Consider the following 9,866-nt stretch of genomic DNA (forward strand, 5'->3'; position numbering starts at 1 on the left):
AAGTGACTTGCCCACAGTCACACAGCTGACAAGCGGCAGAGCTGGGATTAGAACTCACGAGCCCTTACTCCAAAGCCCGTGCTCTTTCCGCTGCGCCACGCTGCTTTTAGTCGATCATATGTACTGAGCTCTTACTATGTGCACAGCACCGTACCGAGTGCTCGGGAGAGTACAAAATAACATTATAACAGACACGTTCCATGCCCATAGTGAATGCTCTCAGAATCTCCCAACCAGGCTGCCTTTTCAGTGCTGACACTGGATCTCCGCCATGCCGTTGCCAATAATAATATGAATACTATTTGTTAGGCACTTAAGGGACTCCATCCCATCCTGTCTTCCACCACCCCAGCAGGAAAGCAAAAAACAGCCACAGCATGAGACCTCCAGCAAACCCCTGGAAGAGTGGTGGCTGCGGATGTAGTTGTTATGTGCCCTTAGACTCTGAGCCATGAGGAACCTGAAACTCTTCTCTTCTAACCAGAGCAGTGATGTTTGGTAAAATTTTATGTCTTCGTTCTTGTCTTTTATGCTGTTGTAGTACTGCAGTGTTTCATCACTTCTGATTGTCAGTTTCCAAACCTCTCTACCCCACTTATATTCTTAGATTGTAAGTCCCTCGAGGGCCAGGGATCATGCCTAATTTCCACTTGAATATTCTTTCCCAGTGCTTAGTACAGTGCTCTGCACACACTATGCACTTAATAAAGACTATTACTCCTAGGTTCTTGATTCTGAAGTCTGAGGACTGAGGGTCATCTGTCATTCTGGAAGGGAGATTCATCATTTTCAAATATGAAGGATACCTATGAACAGTAAGGAAAGTGCTTGGCAACTGATCAATGCTCACTTTGTGACTTTCCAAGACTTAAAAACAGCACTGGATGCACAGCCAAAATTTGAATGGTGACCAGTGGCAAATACTGATTCCCAAAATTTGGTGAAGCATGTATGGGACATGCCATTACCTCTGACCCCCATTACAGGTCTCTCCCCAACACCCATTCTACCTTTATGGCTCCAACAGGGAAATGACCTGTTTGGGGAGCTGAGTGTCCACAGGTGTTTCAAAAGCGTAGATAACACAATCTAGAGAAGTAAGTGCTCTGGGAAAGGGGAGAATATCAAAGTGCTTAAGGGAAAAAGACCCAAGTTCACAGATGGTGCAGAAGGGAGGGCTAACTGGGGAAATGAGGGTTTAATCAGGAAAAGCCTCTTAGAGAAGATTTGATTGTAGGAAGGTTTTGAAGATGGGGAGAGCATTAGACTGTCGTATATGAAGAGAGAGGGAGTTCCAGGCCAGAGGAAGGACATGGGTAAGGGGTCAGCAGCAAGATAGATGAAATCAATATATAGAGAGTAGGCTGGTGTTGGAGGAACAAAGTATGATTGTTGTTTATCTACTCAGCAGAGTCTATGACACTTAATAAGCACTAAATAAATGCCATTATTAAAGAAACCACTTTCAGGCTTCCCCCGCTCCAACAGGGCCATCTCCAGTCCGATAGTCATGACCTGCTCGACTAGTGATGAATCTAGAAAATATTTCTTATTGGCTTGCCTGTGATATTTTGCCAGCCTCATTTAATACCCTGGTCTCTACCTGTCGAGCAGGGGACAGAAACTCCTAGAGAGGCAATTTTCTTTCTGTCTCTTCCACCGACCCCCTCCCTAGCCCAAAGCCATTTTTCCAACAGCTCAATAGGAACACCCCCGGCCAGAATGGTTCGCATAGGGCTGTATGGCTACAACAGTCCCTCCTGCTAGGTCACAAGCTCTCCCTCCTCCTCCCTGGGACACTTCAGTGGTGACGATGGCAGAGGTGGGACGGTAGGAATGAAGGAGGATAGCAAGGAAGAGAGTGAGCGAGCAGGTCACCGTCACCATCACCTCTTGGGCTATGGAAACCAGGCTCAGGGCACGGCGGGGATTAGAGAGCTGTGATGGTTACCCAGGTTGGTGGGGACATGGTGACTGATGTTCACTCCTCACAAATTTCCAAGAGGACTAATTAATAATAATTGATGATAATAATACACATAATAATGGTGGTATTTAAATGCTTACTAGGTGCCAAGCCCTGAGGTAAATACCATCAGATCCACATGCTCCCTGGCCCACACAAGGATCCCAGTCTAAGGGAGAAGAAGAACAGGTATTAAATCCCAGATTTACAGACAAGATAACTGAGGTAAGGAGAAGTTCAGCAAATTGCCCAAGGTAATGTAGGAGGCAAATGGCAGAGCTGGGATTAGAACCCAGGTCTCCTGGCAACCAGCTCTGTGCTCTTTCTACTAGACGCTTTTCTATTATACCCAGTCTACTGACAACCCTCATTCCCCTTCCATTCCCCTTTCCTCAACCACTCCCAGAGCCTGGCTTCACAGCTCCACCTGCTAGGGATAGAGCTGGGCACTGCAGCCCCCTTTCAGGCCAGGATCCACTCTCTCTCACCTACTATTGCCACCACTGCTACTGGAGCTTAGCCATTTTCAGAACCGTAGTGGTCTGGTGGTTCAGGTCCTCCTTACACTGGAGCCAAGTTCCAGCACTGTGATCAGCATTCTAACATTTGGGAGGGTAGTGTCTCCCCCCTCCCCAGTTCTGTAGGATGAAGAGAGTGGGTAGGGAAAGAGGTACTGCTTCATGGATCCTGGAGCTTCAATAACAATACCACAACAATTTCTATGGACCCTAGAGCTTCAGTGGAAGAGGGGCTCCAGAATGCATGGCTATAGCCCAGGCTTCTGTCCTCTACATTCATGATGGGGGGGGGGGCGGGGAGAGACTGCATCCAACTTGATTAATTTGTATCTACTCCAGAGGTTAGAACACTGTTTGGCAAGAGTAAGCGCTTAACGAGTACCAAAATTATTCTTATTATCCATCTGTAATGCATTTTAATGTCTGTCTCCCTCTCTAGTTTGTAAGCTCCTTGTGGGCAGGGATCATAATAGTAATAATAATAATGTTGGTATTTGTTAAGTGCTTACTATGTGCAGAGCACTGTTCTAAGCAGTGGGGTAGATACAGGGTAATCAGGTTGTCCCACGTGAGGCTCACAGTCTTAATCCCCATTTTACAGATGAGGGAAGTGAGGCACAGAGAAGTTAAGTGACTTTCCCACAGTCACACAGCTGACAAGTCGCAGAGCCGGGATTCAAACCCATGACCTCTGACTCCCAAGCCCGGGCTCTTTCCACTGAGCCACGCTGCTTCCACTCTATTGTATTATACCTTCTTGAGTGCTTATTACAACGCTCTGCACACATTAAGCACTCCAGTGATTACTACTGATTCAGATCTGAGACAGTTCTCTCCCACAGAGGGCTCACAGTCTAAGTGGTAGGGAGAACAGGTATCATAGCTCCATTGTATGGATGAGGAAACTGAGACCCAGAGAAGTTGTGACTTGTCCCAGGTAACGCAGTGAGCCAGCGGTGGAAGGGGAATTAGAACTTGGGTTACCCAGACTCCCAGTCCAGTGGTCTTTCCACCAGCCTACGCTGTCTCTTCAGCAGCATCTACTGCAACTTGTCAACCAGTGGCATTTATTAAGTACTTGCTGTGTGCAAAATACTGTCCTAAGGGCTGGGAGAGTTCAATACAACAGAGTTGGTAGACATATTCCCTATCCACAAGGAGCTTACAGTCTAGAGGGGGAGACAGACACTAAAATAGATTTCAGACAGGGAAGCAGTAGAGTATAAGAATAAGAACAACAACTTCAGGATGGAGACCCTGTGGATTGGAGAGAAATCAACAGTTCTCTGACCTGAAAACACACAGCATGATCACTGAAATCACCAGGACATGATATATGGCTGTAGGGCCAAGGAGGTTGGAAAAGCTGAAAGCTGTAAGAATGTTTGGGCATACATGGTGAACCAATAAAGAATTCTCTCAGACAGAGGAAAAACTAGAGATAAGGGGAAAAAACAAATTCTATCTTTTATGACCAAGGCCCCTCCCTGGGAATGTAGCAGTAATTGGCAATTAACAATAATTTATGTAAAGGTTTTATCCACCCCATCAAGCCAAATGACAACAGAAAACAATTTATGTAAAATGTCTATCATAATCTTCAGACCAAGAGGCACCAGAAACCTCAATTTATGTTAAGCGATAATTGCCACTTGGAAGAGCTAAGTATCTTTTAGGACATAAGTATAGGCCAGGACTGACCTTTCATTGGCTAAAATCCCAAGGTTTCCAGGGAGAAAGAGAGAGCTTCAAGGACGAGCCAGCTTTCACATTCTCGTTGTGATCTTCCAGTATTCCAGTATGTTCCTGTGGTGAGGTATTAACTACAGAATTCGTGTGATTGCTTTCACTGTGAGTTATATTGTGATACTTTGCTAAAGACTTTGTAACATTTAGTAGTAGCCATAGTTCTTATTTAATGCTTTCTGTGTGCAGAACCAGTGTGGCCTAGAGGAAAGATCATGGGCCTGGGTGTCAGAGGATCTAGGTTCTGATCCCGGTTCTGCCAATTGCTCTGCCGACTGCTAGCTGTATGACCTTGGGCAATTCACTTAACTTCTCTGTGCCTCAGTTTCCTCAGTTGTAAAATGAGGCTTAAATACCTGTTCTCCCTCCCACTTACCACTGTGAGCCCCAATCAGGACAGGGACTGTGTCCGAACTAATTGACTTGCATTTACCCCAGCACTTAGTGTTTGACACACAGTAAGCACTTAACAAGTACCATTATAAAAAAACAGAAGGTGGGGGGAGGAGGGACATAGACATGGTTCCTATCTCTAGAAGGGCTCACAATCTAAGAAGGTAAGTGGGGAGACTGAAGACAATCACACCAGGAATGATGAAACAGTAAAACACAACAGGGACAAATACACAAAATCAAAAACAAAATAAATAGGGGTGCTACTTTGGAGCTGTGGGACTTTACAAGTGCTGAGTGGACAGTGCCCTGCTGTGGCACGAGGTCCAAGTGCTACTAAGAGAGCACAAGCTTCCTCAGGTTAATTTGGTTCCTGGCTAGGATTGTGCCAGCAATTTAGTTCCATGGTCATTTTCACTCAGTTTCTCATTTTTTCTTTCTTGAAGATAGTGATGATAGTGGCAGTTTTGAACTTCTCTTGCACTGTCTGGTAGCAAATTAGGCACTTTGGTAGGAACATTAACTCAGACCACTAGGGAGCCATTTATTGGACACAATAATGTAAGCAACACACTAAACAATCCCCTATTAATCAGAAACAATAGACTTTAGTTTGCCTTACTTTAACCAGCTGCCTTATGTGAGTAGAGGGCAGGGTAAGGAGGGGAAGGAGTCTGGAAGGAAATAACAGAGGGAGTAATAAGATTTAAGGGAAACCAAATTTGGGGTAGAGAAGTGTAGTTGCTATCTAGATGCTACTGTGGCAACCATTGAGTCCAAAAATGATATTTTTTAGACTGCAACATGTAAACCACCTCTTTCATGCCAAGTATTAATCAGAGGGAGAGAGAGTCTTTTGACAAAAAAAGTCCTAACTGTTACTGTACACTTGGCAAACCAGGGTAGAAGACTTCTGAATGTCAGAAAATATTAAGATAATCATGATTTGGCTGTCATTTAAAATCAGAAAGACAGGCAAGTTTGGTGACCCTGATCATTCTATTTGACATACTTATTCGAAAACTAATTGCTGCCAGAGTTGATTTGCAAATATCCAGTTCTAAGAACGATGAAACATTCACTAAGAGTTTTACTTTGAGAATGCAAATGAAAAGATATCTTATGACAAACCTCTTAATTTTCAGTAAGCACACGCTGGCTATTAGCCATAAATGTAAGCAGTCACCCAAATGCTTTGGCTCTGAAATGAATCAGGGTGAATGGAAAAAAAAATCTGACAGTGAGCCTACAACACATTGCATATACTTAGCCTACACTTTGTAATAATAATTGAATAATACAAACAGTAATTGTTAAGTGCTTACTATGTGCAAGCCCTTTCTTAAGCACAGGGACAGATACAAGATAATCAGGTCAGACAAAGTCTCTGTCCCACGTGAGGTTCCCAGTCTATGTAGGAGGGAGAACAGTCAATTATATTTATTGAACGCTTACTGGGTTTGGGAGAGTACACTATAACAATAAAATAGATATCTTTCCTGCCCACAATGAGCTTACAGTCCAGAGGGGGGACAGTCATTAATATAAATAAATTACAGATATGTACATAAGTATTGTGGGGCTGGGAGGGGGGGGTGAATAAAGGGAGCAAGTCAGGATGATGCAGTAGAGAGTGGAAGAAAAGAAAAAGAGGGTTTAGTCAGGGAAGGCCTCGGGGATGAGTTGTGCCCTCAATAAGACTTTGAACTGTGGGAGAGCAACTGTCTGTCAGATATGAAGAGGGAGGGCTTTCCAGGCCAGAGGCAGGACATGGGCAAGAGGTCAGCAGTGAGATAGACAAGATTGAGATACAGTGAGTAGGTTGGCATTAGAGGAGTGAAGTGTGTGGGCTGGGTTTTAATAGGAGAGCAGCAAGGTGAGGTAGGAGGGGGCAAGGATATTTAGTGCTTTAAAGCCAATGTTAAGGAGTTTCAGTTTAATGTGGAGGTGGATGGGGAACCCCTGGAGGTTCTTGGGGAGTGGGGAAACCTGGACTAAACGTTTTTGTAGAAAAATGATCCGGGCAGCAGAGTGAAGTATGGGCTGGAGTGGGGAGAGACAGGAGGCTGGGAGGTCAGCCAGGAGGCTATACAATAATCGAGGTGGGGCAAGATAAGTACTTGTATTAATGTGGTAACAGTTTGGAAGGAGAGGAAATGGCAGATTTTAGCGATGTTGTGAAGGTTGAATCGACAGGATTTAGGGATAGATTGAATATGTGGGTTGAATGAGAGAGAGGAGTCAAGGATAATACCAAGGTTACAGGCTTGTGAGACAGGAAAGATGGAAGTGTTGTCTACAGTAATGGGAAAGTCAGGGGAAGGGCAGGGTTTGGGAGGGAAGATAAGGAGTACTGTTTTTGAACGGCTGAATTTGACATCTAAGTAGAGATGTCTTGAAGATAGGAAGAGATGCGAAACTGCAGAGAGGGAAAGAGATCAGGGCTGGAAATATAGATTTGGGAATCATCCCACTGCTGTGTGGTAGTTGAAGCCATATAAGTAAATAAGTTCTCCAAGGGAGTGGGAATAGATGGAGAATAGAAGGGGAATGCATAACTGTACCTTGAAGGACACCCACAGTTAGGGAGCAGAAGGCAGAGGAGGACAGGTAACATATCCCCATTTCAGGGATGAGGAAACTGATGCACAGAGAAGTGACTTGTCTAAGGTCACAGAGCAGGCAAGTGGCCGAGATGGGATTTCCCAGGTCTCCCAACCCTCAGATCAGTGCTCTTTCCACTAGGCTACTTAACTTCTCAGCTATAGTGCATTTTGCTCAGTTTTCAAGAGAACCTGTGCTTGTGTGAAAACCGGTTAAATAATTTACAGTATGCTTCTGTTCTCTTAACTGCATGAGCAAGACAAGTGCTTAGCTAGGAAGAGAAGTGATAGCATTCCTAACGGTTGGCCTAACGTTCCTTGAGATTTATTTGCTAGACCACTTCAAGTGCACAACAGCAATAAAAGATGTGGATTAATTGCCAGACTATATGGGAAAATTATGAGATCATTTGGAAGATGGGAATATGTGTAAAAATATATTTCCAGTGTAGGAAAGATAATTAATTTAGGGTGTCTTTAATTAGGGTGTCTTTAATAAAAGAAAAAAACTCCTTTCTCCCTCTATTATATTAACCCTTCTTGCCTGCCAACCTCCTTAAAATAATTATGCAAGATTACACATATATTGTCTTTTGATTTTGAAGATGATTCACAAGAAAATGTTATAATTATATATTGTTGAAGCACAACCTCCAAAGTTATGTTTAAAAACACGCATTCAAAACATCCCAGGGAAAACCACCACAACTATGGTCTTTAAATAAACATTGTGGTCAAATCCGGCCTGAGTTGGAGATTAAGAATACTGAAAATTTCTACCCTACTACGTTAAAATATATATGTCTGAATGTCGAAACGCCACGAGAAAACCCGCTCGTGTTCCAAAAGCAGCAGTGGAGAAAGCATTGGCCAGCCTGCTCACACAATAAGCAAATGCAGAATTGATCAGCTATGAAAATTCACTCATATGGAGATCTCTGTTAGTATGGTATACTTCAATGAAGGGAGAAAAATTAAATAAGGACCTAAGGCCCCAAGAAAACGTCCAAGAAAAAAACGAACAAATCAAAGGAATAATTATTGCTTAAGCAATCACATTTAATCTAAATTGCCAGAGGCCAAGTTCTATTTTTCTCTCATGATAATAATTATGCCCAGTGCTATTATGAAATGTGGGTTCAGGTTCCACTAAGCTGTACACTCACTGTACAGAATATTCTGCATTGCTGCTAAACGGAACAATGGCATCAATAAACTAAATGCAAAGGACCCCATTGGTTTTCAACAAGCGAGTAAAGACTACATCATCTACAGTTTCTGGTAGCTTGCAAGTCTAGGTGTGGCTTCTAGAGGGAAATAAATATCAAAGGATATAAGCCAAAAATATAATCTTTGATATCAGGACCCTCTATCCACAGTACTGTTTTAGACCACCTGAATTTCTGGAGAAGAAAACAAGTTTTGTTATTCCACTTCCATTATGCTCGTATTTTGAGAACATCAGCATAGGGTCAACAGAGTGTGCTTGCCTTTTCTAATGCTGCAACTCCAACCACAAAGACATCTATTCATTGTCTTACTTGGGTAACTTCCCTGAATGTGGCTTAACTTGTTGGTTGCCGCGGGAATCTAACATTCTACTTATCAGTGACTATGGTACATTAAGACAAAATCTCCTCATGATTCACAACACATGTACTAGGGGCATGGGAAGGAAAACCTCAAAGGTTTTATATAACAAATCACAATGGACTCTTTCTTGTAATGCTAAATAACAACCTCAGATTCTGTGGATATTGCACTCTTCAGAATAATACTGACCCATGTGGGTATCTATCCACGATACAAAGGAGACAAAGTAAAGGTGACTTCATTCAAAATACACTCCTTCTATAACATGGGTTTTCACTACTCATTTTGTACAAATACTTTCAGGTACCTGGGGAACACTCTTCCAACAGTTTGGGTCTATATGGACAGAATGCAATGCAGAGTTGGAAGAAATGATCAAGGCGCTCTTACTTAGGGGAAGCAGCATGGCCTAGTGGAAAGAGCATGGGCCTGGGAGTCAGAGGGCGTGGGTTCTAATCCTGGGCTCCACCACATGCCTGCTGTATGACCTCGGGCAAGTCACTGAATTTCTCTGAGTCTTAGTTCCCTCATCTGTAAAACGGAGATTAAGACTGTGAGCCCCAGGTAGGATAAGGACTTTGTCTGACCTGATTACCTTGTATCTACTTCAGCGGTTAGAACAGTGCTTGGCACATAGTAAGCACTTGACTACCACAATTTTTATTATGATTATCATTGTTATTATTATTGTGAGTTTTACTAAGTGTGGACTTCTTCTAGAATGCAATCCCCAGGTTACCTGAGAACTGAATGTTTTCAGGCAACTTAGGTGGACTAAATGTTGTGGTGTAAATGGGTGCAAATTGACTAATTGTTAGCAGAACTCTAATAATAATGATAATAATGTCGGTATTTGTTAAGCTCTTACTATGTGCAAGAGTCTGGAAAGATTAATGAGGAATGTACATAGGATGATATATTCAAAGTGCTAAAGATGGATGCATTCCTTGGTGTAGTGGATAGAGCACAGGCCTGGGAGACAAAAGTTCATGGGTTCTAAACCCAGGTCTGCCACATGTCTGCTGTATGTCCTTGGGAAAGTCGTTT

This window comes from Ornithorhynchus anatinus, chromosome X5, assembly GCF_004115215.2.
Source record: "Ornithorhynchus anatinus isolate Pmale09 chromosome X5, mOrnAna1.pri.v4, whole genome shotgun sequence".
Taxonomy (NCBI): Eukaryota; Metazoa; Chordata; class Mammalia; order Monotremata; family Ornithorhynchidae; genus Ornithorhynchus; species Ornithorhynchus anatinus.